The 11,494-nt window shown below is 51.9% G+C and overlaps 1 non-coding gene across 1 annotated transcript; it reads right to left on the bottom strand.

The window, feature by feature from the left end:
• Positions 1-2,492: 2,492 nt before the first annotated feature.
• Positions 2,493-2,564, bottom strand: TRNAD-GUC (transfer RNA aspartic acid (anticodon GUC)). The gene has a single exon. It is a non-coding gene; the product is annotated as a tRNA-Asp (tRNA).
• Between the last annotated feature and the right edge of the window lie 8,930 nt (positions 2,565-11,494).

Here is an 11,494-nt window from a genome sequence, read left to right as displayed (position 1 = left end):
CAGAGAACCTTGGTCTCGGAAAAGACAATTTCATGAGAGCCCACCGAGTTGTAGCAATGATCGGCAACGGCCGAAGAATCAGTTCTGCCGTGTTTCAGATCTGACTTGTGCTCGTGGACACGATCAGCAACATGACGTTTCGTTTCTCCAATGTAGCAATCACCACAAATGCAACTCAGTTTGTAGACTCCAGGATACTGTAAGTCAGGAACGACATCCTTCACAGATGGAATCAGATCACGGATGTTATGCACTGTACTGAATCTGACTTGGATCTTATGTTTGTTTAGAATGTTGGAGATCTTTTTAGTCACGCCTGCTATGTATGGTAACGTGATAGTTTTGGTCGGAGTTTCATGTGGCTGTTTCTGTGTGGTGGGAGAGACAGCTTGGCGGATAGTACGGTCAGAGTATCCGTTCATCCTGAGGGCCCGATGTACATGTCTTAATTCACCGGTCAGGTGGTGTTGGTCAGAAATGCCATGGGCTCTGTGGTATAGCGTTTTGATGAGATAATTCTTTTGAGATGGGTGGTGGTGGGAATCCGGGTTCAAGTAGGAATCTGTGTGTGTGGCTTTCCTGTAGACAGAATGTCCCAAAGATCCGTCAGGCCTCCTCTCAAACAGAATATCCAAGAATGGTAGTTTACCGTCTTTCTCCACTTCCATGGTGAATCTGATGGATGGGTGTCTAGAATTGATGTGGTCCAAGAAGTGGTTCAGTGCTGGGAGGCCATGTGGCCAGATGACGAAAGTGTCGTCCACATACCTCTTCCACAAGGAAGGACGCAGGGTGGATGTCTGGATGGCGTCTGATTCAAACTTTTCCATGAACATGTTGGCTATAACTGGTGACAAGGGGGAGCCCATAGGGGTACCCTCATTCTGTTTGTAGAAGGTGCCATTCCAGGTAAAATAGGTGTTGGTGAGGCAATGCCTAACCAACGCAGGTACATCAGAATTCAATCCATGTTGGACTAAGTCCTCAATTATTGTTAGGGTGTCCGGTACTGGGACTTTGGTAAACAAAGATACTACATCAAAGCTGACGAGAATGTCATCAGGAGATAGTACCATGTCCTTAACCATAGAGACTAATTGGGTTGAGTTGAGTACTGCCGAAGATGTCTTGCCTGTGAAGGGGAGCAGAGTATCTGATAGAAAACGGGCTAGTTTGTACGTAGGAGAGTCATCTGTGGCCAGACGACTTTCGTCATCTGGCCACATTTTCTTTTTAAAAAGAGTTTTTCTCCCCAACGGGGAATTGAACCCCGGTCTCCCGCGTGACAGGCAGGGATACTAACCACTATACTATCGAGGACTCGCTCAGAATGAGGCTGATTGTAGATTGACTGAAATTATAAGAAGTAGAAATGAACCCATATACTCGGTATATTACAGATTGAAATGAAGAGGGGTTTATCTTTAAAAGTTCAAGCTGGTTAGAGCAGCAGGTTACTTCACAATTGGTGAAAATCACGTTATTGAAGTCAAGAACAAGTCCTTTTAAATTGTAATAACAATGAGAGCCAGTGGCAATTTTTGTAAAAAGAGTTTTTCTCCCCGACGGGGAATTGAACCCTGGTCTCCCGCGTTCCATGTGGGGAAACTAACGACGTTACTATCGAGGACTCGGTCAGAGTGGGGCAGATTTGTGATTGACAGAAATTATAACTAGAAATAATCTCTAATACTCAATAAATAAAAGCTTGAAATGTTGAAGGATTCATCTTTAAAAGTTAAGGCTTTTGAGTGCAGCAGGTGATTTAACGTTTGGTGAAATTAACTTTATAAAAGGGAACAGCAAGTGATTTTAAATTGTAATAACAATGAGAGCCAGTGGCCAAAACATTTTAAAAAGTGTAGCTCTCCCCGACGGGGAATTGAACCCCGGTCTCCCGCGTGACAGGCGGGGATACTAACCACTACACTATCGAGGACTCGCTCAGAATGCGATTGAGTCAAGATTGACTGATATTACAACAAATAGAAATGAACCCATATACTCGGCATATTACTGATTGAAATGAAGAGGGGTTTATCTTCAAAAGTTCAAGCTGGTTAGAACAGCAGGTTACCTAACGATTAGGGAAAATCACGTGATTAAAGTCAAGAGCAAGTCCTTTCAAATAGTAATAACAGTAAGGAGAGCCAGAGGCCAAAACATTTTTTAAAAGAGTAGTTCTCCCCGACGGGGAATTGAACCCTGGTCTCCCGCGTTCCATGTGGGGAAACTAACGACGTTACTATCGAGGACTCGGTCAGAGTGGGGCTAATTCGTGATTGACAACAATTATAACAAAAAAAAACTCATATTCTCAGCAGATAATAGCTTAAAATGAAGAAGGATTCATCTTTAAAAGTTCAGGCTTTTGAATGCAGCAGGTGACTCAACGTTTGGTGTAATTAACGTGATAAAAGGGTACAGAAAGTAATTTTTAATTGTAATAACAATGAGAGCCAGTGGCCATTTTCTTTTTAAAAAGAGTTGTTCTCCCCGACGGGGAATTGAACCCCGGTCTCCCGCGTGACAGGCGGGGATACTAACCACTATACTATCGAGGACTCGCTCAGAATGAGGCTGATTGTAGATTGACTGAAATTATAAGAAGTAGAAATGAACCCATATACTCGGCATATTACAGATTGAAATGAAGAGGGGTTTATCTTTAAAAGTTCAAGCTGGTTAGAGCAGCAGGTTACTTCACAATTGGTGAAAATCACGTTATTGAAGTCAAGAACAAGTCCTTTTAAATTGTAATAACAATGAGAGCCAGTGGCAATTTTTGTAAAAAGTGTTTTAACGGGGAATTGAACCCTGGTCTCCCGCGTTCCATGTGGGGAAACTAACGACGTTACTATCGAGGACTCGGTCAGAGTGGGGCAGATTTGTGATTGACAGCAATTATAACAAAAAAAACTCATATTCTCAGCAGATAATAGCTTGAAATGAAGAACGATTTATCTTTAAAAGTTCAGGCTTTTGAGTGCAGCAGGTGACTCAACGTTTGGTGTAATTAACGTGATAAAAGGGTACAAAAAGTAATTTTAAATTGTAATAGCAATGAGAGCCAGTGGCCATTTTCTTTTTAAAAAGAGTTTTTCTCCCCAACGGGGAATTGAACCCCGGTCTCCCGCGTGACAGGCGGGGATACTAACCACTATACTATCGCGGACTCGCTCAGAATGAGGCTGATTGTAGATTGACTGAAATTATAAGAAGTAGAAATGAACCCATATACTCGGCATATTACCGATTGAAATGAAGAGGGGTTTATCTTTAAAAGTTCAAGCTGGTTAGAGCAGCAGGTTACTTCACAATTGGTGAAAATCACGTTATTGAAGTCAAGAACAAGTCCTTTTAAATTGTAATAATGTAGTACCGTTGAGGACGCGTGGACACCGGAGTAGAGGCACACGTATTTATTTCACAACAGTCACTGGGGACATACAGTACTGGAGGGGGTATCGGCCCCCTCACCCGGATAGCTGGGAACACACGGCTAGCTACCCCTAGCCTGCCTCCCAAATACTGGGCTAGGGGAGGCTGTCTGGCCCGACACTGGTCAGTCGGGCTACGGTACCCGGAGTCCCAGAGTCCTGGCTCTGGTTCACGGGACCACGCCGCTGGCTCGGTCCTGCGCGGCCCTGACAAGGGCGGCGTCCCAGGGGAGTCCAGGGCTCTAGCTAGCCAGTCTTCGGTCTTCAAGAGTTTACTTAAACATTCTGCCCCGAGCCCTCTGACACATCCCCCTTTATACTCCACCCCCGCTGAGGGGTGGGGCCCCGGGCTGCCTGGTGCGGACGTCGTTGAGAGCACCCCCCCCCGTGCACTCACGTAGCCCCGCCCACTGTGTTTGTTTCCCATAAGCTGCCATGCATAATGGCTCTCTCTCTAACACCCCTACACTAGTTTCCCGTGTGATCCCATACATACAGCTCCTCCGTAACACCCCTACATCACCCCCCCCTGTACAGCTCGCAGCCGTCCCGGCTGCAACCTTGACAATAAAAGTTTATTCACCCCTCGATCCCCCAGCGTGTGCCTCATTTTTACAACAATCACGCAACGAGAAGAACAACAGGAAGGGAAAATAACCCGACGCACCCCACCCCCGAATAAATACGAAATCCGTACAACCAACGTATATACATTTTTTTCCAGGAAACCCCCCAGCACACACACAACACACAGCGAACACAACATTCGTACAATGCAATGTGCCAGGAACACACCACCGACGCCGCACACAGTGAGCATAACATGTGAACGTACACAGGAAAAAAAAAATATTTTAAAAAAATTTTCCTTCTTCTTTTTTTTCTTTTTTTTTTTCCCATTTTCACTCCGTGCATCACAAGAGTCTGCACATTTTTGCGCGCGTCCTCGCCGCAGGCCCGTCACACGGGATAACCCCGGCCGGCAGGCCGTCGGGTGGCAAGTGTTCATCTCCGAGTGAGTCTGTTGTTGACGTCGCAAGACCCTCGGCATCCCCCGTGGGGGTCGGCGGGCGTGAGCCCGTCACTCCCGGTGCACCTGGGGGCGGGACAGCCGGCAACACGTCAGGCGAGAGCAGCGGAGACGAACTCTTTGAGTCGGTCGCCCCCCCACATGTTCGGCCACGCGCGTGTGTAGTGGGACCTCGCACCGCAACGAAGGGTTTGAGCCTGGAGGGGTGTACAAACCACCGGCGCTTCCCCCATTTAATGCGTACGCACTGAGGTCTCAGGACCTCAACCACCTCGACGGGGCCCCGCCACGGCCGCACCAGTTTTGAGGAGGTCGCGAGTGGTACTGGGGACAGTGCAGCCATGCCCTGTCCCCCGGCTTCCACTGTAGCACATGCGCGCGACCCAGTCTGAGGCGCTCATTAGCCCTCTGCCGCATGTCAGAATTCTGCATGGCAGCATCCCGTGCCTCTGTCAATTTTTGCAGGTTAAATTTAACATGTTCGGCCAATTGAGTTTTTCCCTGTGGCGCTGGGATCTGCAGCTGGGCCCGAACAGGTGGGTCAGGTTCGCGGCCATACATGAGGAAGAAGGGGGAAAATCCCGTCGCAGCATGGGGCCAATCTGTATGCTGCCAGGACCCCCTGAATTTTCAAGTCCCAATCTGTCTGTGAGTCCGAAACCTGCTGTGACAACATCGACGTGATGGTACGATGCAACCGCTCGACCATCCCGTCGGTTTGTGGGTGATATGGAGAGGTACGAATCTTTTTCGTGCCCAGGATCTCACAGACCTGTTGGAGCAATTTGCCAGAAATTTTTTTACCCTGGTCGGTCAGCAGCCGCTCGGGAGCACCTTTGTCAAGGACATATCCCTGGACAAAGGCCTCCACGATGGCTGCTGCCGACGGGTTGGCCAGGGGCCAGGCCATAGGCCAGCGTGTGAAGTACTCCACCCCGGTTAACAAATATCTATTTCCCCTGGGGGTGGCGGGGAACGGTCCCAGAATATCCAGCGCGACAAGTTCGTTCACTCGGGAGACCCTGATAGACTGCAGGGGCGGGTTCGACTCCCTCGCTGGTGGTTTCCGCTGCGCACACCTAGGGCACGACCCTAACAGATCCCCGACATCCCTTGTCATGCCCGGCCAAAAAAAATCAAGTTGGAGCAAGGCCAGGGTCTTTTGGGTTCCCAGGTGGAGGAGGCGCTCGTGAGCGGCCCACACCACCCTACCCGTAACCCCGAAGGGACCACCAGCCGGTGTCGATGGGATTTCCCGTCCCAATGCATTAACAACCCACCGAGCATTTCCCATGCGTCGGCATCACCCCTCCCCCACCCCCGGTCCCCGACGAGGCGGCGCAACGCAAGGAGGGAGGTATCTTCCATCTGCAAACGCCCCCATTCCGTGGCAGGCAACCCCAACAGGGAATCAGATCCCTGCTGTGCGATGGAATTCGTCATTGACGCTGCGTCGTCAGCAGCCGCCAAGACCGGAACAGGCATTTCACCAGGATGCCTGCACCGACCCGACCCCAGGAGGCATGCGCATTCGGGGGTGGTTAGCATGCGCGACAGAGCGTCCGCGTTGGTGTGGCAAACGCCCTTACGGTACGTGGTCTCAAAATCAAAATCCTGGAGAACCTCCAGCCATCGAGACAATTGTCCCGATGGTTGTTGGACTCGCAGGACGTACTGTAGCACCGCATGGTCTGTACGGACGGTGAAACGCTGCCTGTACAGATATGGCCGGTACTGCTGGATGAAATAGACAATTGCCAGCAGTTCCCGACGGGTGACACAATATCGTTGCTCCGCTGGAGACAACACTCGACTACCGTACGCGACCACCCGTTCCACGCCCTCAACCACCTGGGAAAGCACGCCCCCAATACCTGTGTTGCTCACGTCGGTATCGAGCACAAAGGGTTTTGAAAAATCGGGATAAACCAGGGGAGGGGCATTAACCAGAGCGTCCCGAAGGGAGCGGAACACAGCCTCCTCCTCCTGTCCCCAATGGAAGCGGACCCCCTTTGACGTCAAAGCGTGCAGGGGCTTAGCAATGGTGGCAAAGTCCGCGACAAAGCGTCGGTAATATGACGCGAAACCAACGAAGCTCCTGACCTCTCCCACCGAGGTGGGAGTCGGCCAGGAGCTGACGCACTGCGTTTTGGCGGGATCGGTAGCAATACCCGAGCGTCCAACGATGTGCCCCAAATAACGTACCGATTCGCGCAATAAATGACACTTTTGGGGTCTAAATTTCAAATTAGCAGCCCGCATTTTGAGGAAAACGGCCCGCAACCTCTGGAGATGCTCGTCAAATGTTCTGCTAAAGACGATAACGTCATCCAAATAGATTAAACACGAATCCCACTGCAATCCAGCCAAAACCAATTCCATCAATCGCTGGAAAGTCGCCGGCGCCGAGTGTAATCCCATCGGCAACCGGTTAAATTGGAAGAGACCATGTGGTGTACGGAATGCAGTTTTAGGCTTAGATTCATCGTCCAGAGGAAGCTGCCAGAATCCCGAAAGCAAATCCAATGTGGAGAAGAATCGCGCCCCCGCCAAGGCGTCCAGCGATTCGTCAATACGGGGAAGCGGGTATGCGTCAGCAACGGAAATTTTGTTGAGGCGGCGAAAATCGACGCAAAACCGCAACGATCCATCCTGTTTCTTAACCAGAACGATCGGCGCTCTCCATGGGCTGGTAGAGGGAGAAATGATGTCGGCGGCTAACATGTCATCAACAGCCGATTTGACATGGTTCTTTTCGGCGGGACTCAGCCGGAAGGGATTTTGGCGTATGGGCGCGCTGTCACCCGTATCAATATGGTGACGCAGCAAATGGGTACAGCCTAAATCGAATTTGTTCTGACTAAACACGTCGGCAAATTCGCGCAGGAGTGTCCTAAGTTTTTGACGCTCTACATCCGACAGGTCCGTCGATCCCGCACAAAGCGCCTCAAGCCACCCTTCATCGGTGTCCGAATGTGGAAGCGGCAGAGTGGCAGTGCCAACGTGATTGGTGACAGGTTCCTCGCAGGGCACCGGCGTTGCGTGAGCAAGCACGGTCCCTTGAGGAATTACCACGGCCTGCGACCCCACATTGAGGACCGTGATGAAAGGGTCCCCGTCCCCCCTTACGATGGTCTGGGCGGGAATTAAATGCGGCCCGCTAACCCCGGCCCTAGATGGCCCCAGCAGGACACCCTGGTCCCCAACACCCTTAGCGAAGGGCCTGCAAAGTTTTAGGGGCACCAACATTTGTGCGCCCGGCGGCACGCGAACCGTTTGAACGACAAACGCCGGTACCGTCGCGAACGCCGACCGAGCCGCAGTAGGGGAAGGCAAAAACGCCATCCGTCGTCCCGACGGGAGCTCAATGCAACCTTGATCAATCAAAATCCGAATTGGCATTTTGCCCAAGAAGTCCGTCCCCAGCAGGCACGGAACCGCCAGCGAGGAGGAAACAAAAATCGGGCCGGACAATTTAATATCACCGATCGAAATTTGTGCGCGAATCTGACCCATGATACCCAATGAGCCCCCGTTAGCAGCGTAGAATGGGACATTAACTGGTAGCAAAGGACGACTCTGGACAGGGAGAATGTTGTATATGAGTTCCGAAATGATAGTCGCCGACGCTCCTGTATCGACGAGGATACGCACTTCGCCCCCGTCAATGTGCCCTACTACGGCCGACGACCCCGACGACGCAGCCACAACGCGATGGGCCAACACGGACCACTGCCTGGGTTCGATTTGGGTCCCCATAGTGGTGCGTGTTGGCCCGACGGTGCGCAATGTTGGCCCCCCGTTCGTTGCGGTGTGCTTGTGTGTAACGGGTGTGTGCTTTGGCCAAACATGTGGGGTGCCGCGACTCGCCGGGTCATGTTGATGGAGCTTGGAAGGAGGAGGAGGGCCGGCGTCCCGGCGAGGCGTCGTCCCCCGCTGTCGAGGAGAGCGGCACCCCGAGGCGACGTGGCCCCGGATGCCGCAGTTATAGCAGCGCGGGAGCGCAGGCGGTGATGACGGACGGTCGGAGCGGCCCTACCCATCCCGGCCCGCCCATACTCCCACCCTCTGCTGCTGTCGGAAGTCGGCGGCGTAGACCTCCTCCGTCGGGGGGGTGACGGCAGCGACCGTACGCCCGGCCGCTGCCCTGCTGGCCTTCCGTCGCTGTGACAGGAGGTTAGCGTGGAGGAGCCGCGCCGCCTGGAGGGAACCCATCTCCGTGTCCTCCTGTGCGACAATGGCGATGTCCAGGTCGTCCGCCAGCAGAAGAATTTTCTCAGTGACCATCGCGTCCACGCCTTGGTCATCCATACGAGGGAAGGCCGTCTTTGCCAACGCCAGAAGGCTCGTACGGTAGGCGAGGGGCGACTCTTTTGCACCCCGCTGGCGATCGTAAAATCACTGTCTGCATTCCGCCGAAGGTCCGTAGACCCCAGCCAGCAACTGCAGCGCCATCTGAAGAGTGGAGCGCTTGTCCCTCGGTGCCGACGTAAGAGCGGCGAGGGCGTCGCCGTCGAGGAGCGCCGGCAGCGCGCAGAGGGCTTCGGCGTCCGACCACCCCGCCATTTCTTGGTGCGCGAGGAAGCGCCACTGGAACCCCCAAGAGTTGCCCTCCTCAGCTACAAACTCTTTCAGCGGAGGCAGCCTTTGGTGTAGCGCAGCGATCGCCGTGGAGGCCCGCGCTTTGCTGTCCCCGCAACTCGGCTGAGCGTCGGCACGAACGACACATGGAATCGCCTGTCGCGCTGATGGTGACGCTCCGTCCGTTGGTGGTGACGCGGCAGCCCCTGCGAGGCCGATGTCGGACCCCAGGTTGAGGCTGGCCACGCCCTCGGCAGCTGCTGCGGCGATGGCGGGAGATTCGAAGTTGTAGTCAGTAGAAATGGCGGGAAGGCGCAACGGTCGTCGGCCGTCCTCGCCCCGCGGCGGACCAGCAGCCCCCAGCCGAGTGATGCTCTCGAGTGTGGCGGCAGCAGCATACAGCAGCTCCGCCAGCCTCACGTGCGCCAGCCGAAGTCCGTCGGATGGCGACTCCCCTTCCTCCCGATGCCCCGGTAAGGATGCATTCGGCCCCGGCTGCTCGTTGCCCCCATCAGCCGTCTCTGGCACCGCACTTCCCGCGGTGTCCTCCGCCTCCTGCACCCCGGCCCGAGCTGTTCGGCGCGTGTCCATGTTCGTAGTTGTTCACTTCTGTCACCAGATGTAGTACCGTTGAGGACGCGTGGACACCGGAGTAGAGGCACACGTATTTATTTCACAACAGTCACTGGGGACATACAGTACTGGAGGGGGTATCGGCCCCCTCACCCGGATAGCTGGGAACACACGGCTAGCTACCCCTAGCCTGCCTCCTAATCCTGGGCTAGGGGAGGCTGTCTGGCCCGACACTGGTCAGTCGGGCTACGGTACCCGGAGTCCCAGAGTCCTGGCTCTGGTTCACGGGACCACGCTCGGTCCTGACAAGGGCGGCGTCCCAGGGGAGTCCAGGGCTCTAGCTAGGCAGTCTTCGGTCTTCAAGAGTTTACTTAAACATTCTGCCCCGAGCCCTCTGACACATCCCCCTTTATACTCCACCCCCGCTGAGGGGTGGGGCCTCGTACGTCGTTGAGAGCACCCCCCCCCGTGCACTCACGTAGCTCCACCCACTGTGTTGTTTCCCATAAGCTGCCATGCATAACGGCTCTCTCTCTAACACCCCTACACTAGTTTCCCGTGTGATCCCATACATACAGCTCCTCCATAACACCCCTACAATAACAATGAGAGCCAGTGGCCATTTTTTTAAAAAGAGTTTTTCTCCCCGACAGGGAATTGAACCCTGGTCTCCCGCGTGACAGGCGGGGATACTAACCACTACACTATCGAGGACTCGCTCAGAATGCGATTGATTCAAGATTGACTGATATTACAATAAATAGAAATGAACCCATATTCTTGGCATATTACTGATTGAAATGAAGAGGGGTTTATCTTTAAAAGTTCAAGCTGGTTAGAACAGCAGGTTACCTAACGGTTAGGGAAAATCACGTGATTAAAGTCAAGAGCAAGTCCTTTCAAATAGTAATAACAGTAAGGAGAGCCAGAGGCCAAAACATTTTTTAAAAGAGTAGTTCTCCCCGACGGGGAATTGAACCCTGGTCTCCCGCGTTCCATGTGGGGAAACTAACGACGTTACTATCGAGGACTCGGTCAGAGTATGGCTAATTCGTGATTGACAGCAATTATAACAAAAAAAACTCATATTCTCCTCAGATAATAGCTTAAAATGAAGAAGGATTCATCTTTAAAAGTTCAGGCTTTTGAGTGCAGCAGGTGACTCAACGTTTGGTGTAATTAACGTGATAAAAGGATACAGAAAGTAATTTTAAATTGTAATAACAATGAGAGCCAGTGGCCATTTTCTTTTTAAAAAGAGTTTTTCTCCCCGACGGGGAATTGAACCCCGGTCACTCGCGTGACAGGCGGGGATACTAACCACTATATTATCGTGGACTCGCTCAGAATGAGGCTGATTGTAGATTGACTGAAATTATAAGAAGTAGAAATGAACCCCTATACTCGGCATATTACTGATTGAAATGAAGAGGGGTTTATCTTTAAAAGTTCAGCAGGTTACTTCACAATTGGTGAAAATCACGTTATTGAAGTCAAGAGCAAGTCATTTTAAATTGTAATAACAATGAGAGCCAGTGGCCATTTTTTTTAAAAGAGTTTTTCTCCCCGACGGGGAATTGAACCCTGATCTCCCGCGTTACATGTGGGGAACCTAACGGCTTTACTATCGAGGACTCGGTCAGAGTGGGGCAGATTTGTGATTGACAGAAATTATAACTAGAAATAATCTCTAATACTCAATAAATAATAGCTTGAAATGTTGAAGGATTCATCTTTAAAAGCTAAGGCTTTTGAGTGCAGCAGGTGATTTAACGTTTGGTGAAATTAACGTTATAAAAGGGAACAGCAAGTGATTTAAATTGTAATAACAATGAGAGCCAGTGGCCAAAACATTTTAAAAAGTGTAGCT

This window comes from Lampetra planeri, chromosome 66 (genome assembly GCF_965212315.1).
Source record: "Lampetra planeri chromosome 66, kcLamPlan1.2.h2, whole genome shotgun sequence".
NCBI lineage: Eukaryota > Metazoa > Chordata > Hyperoartia > Petromyzontiformes > Petromyzontidae > Lampetra > Lampetra planeri.
The sequence above is the reverse complement of the archived record's forward strand: the minus strand, read 5'-3'. Positions and strand labels throughout refer to the sequence as shown.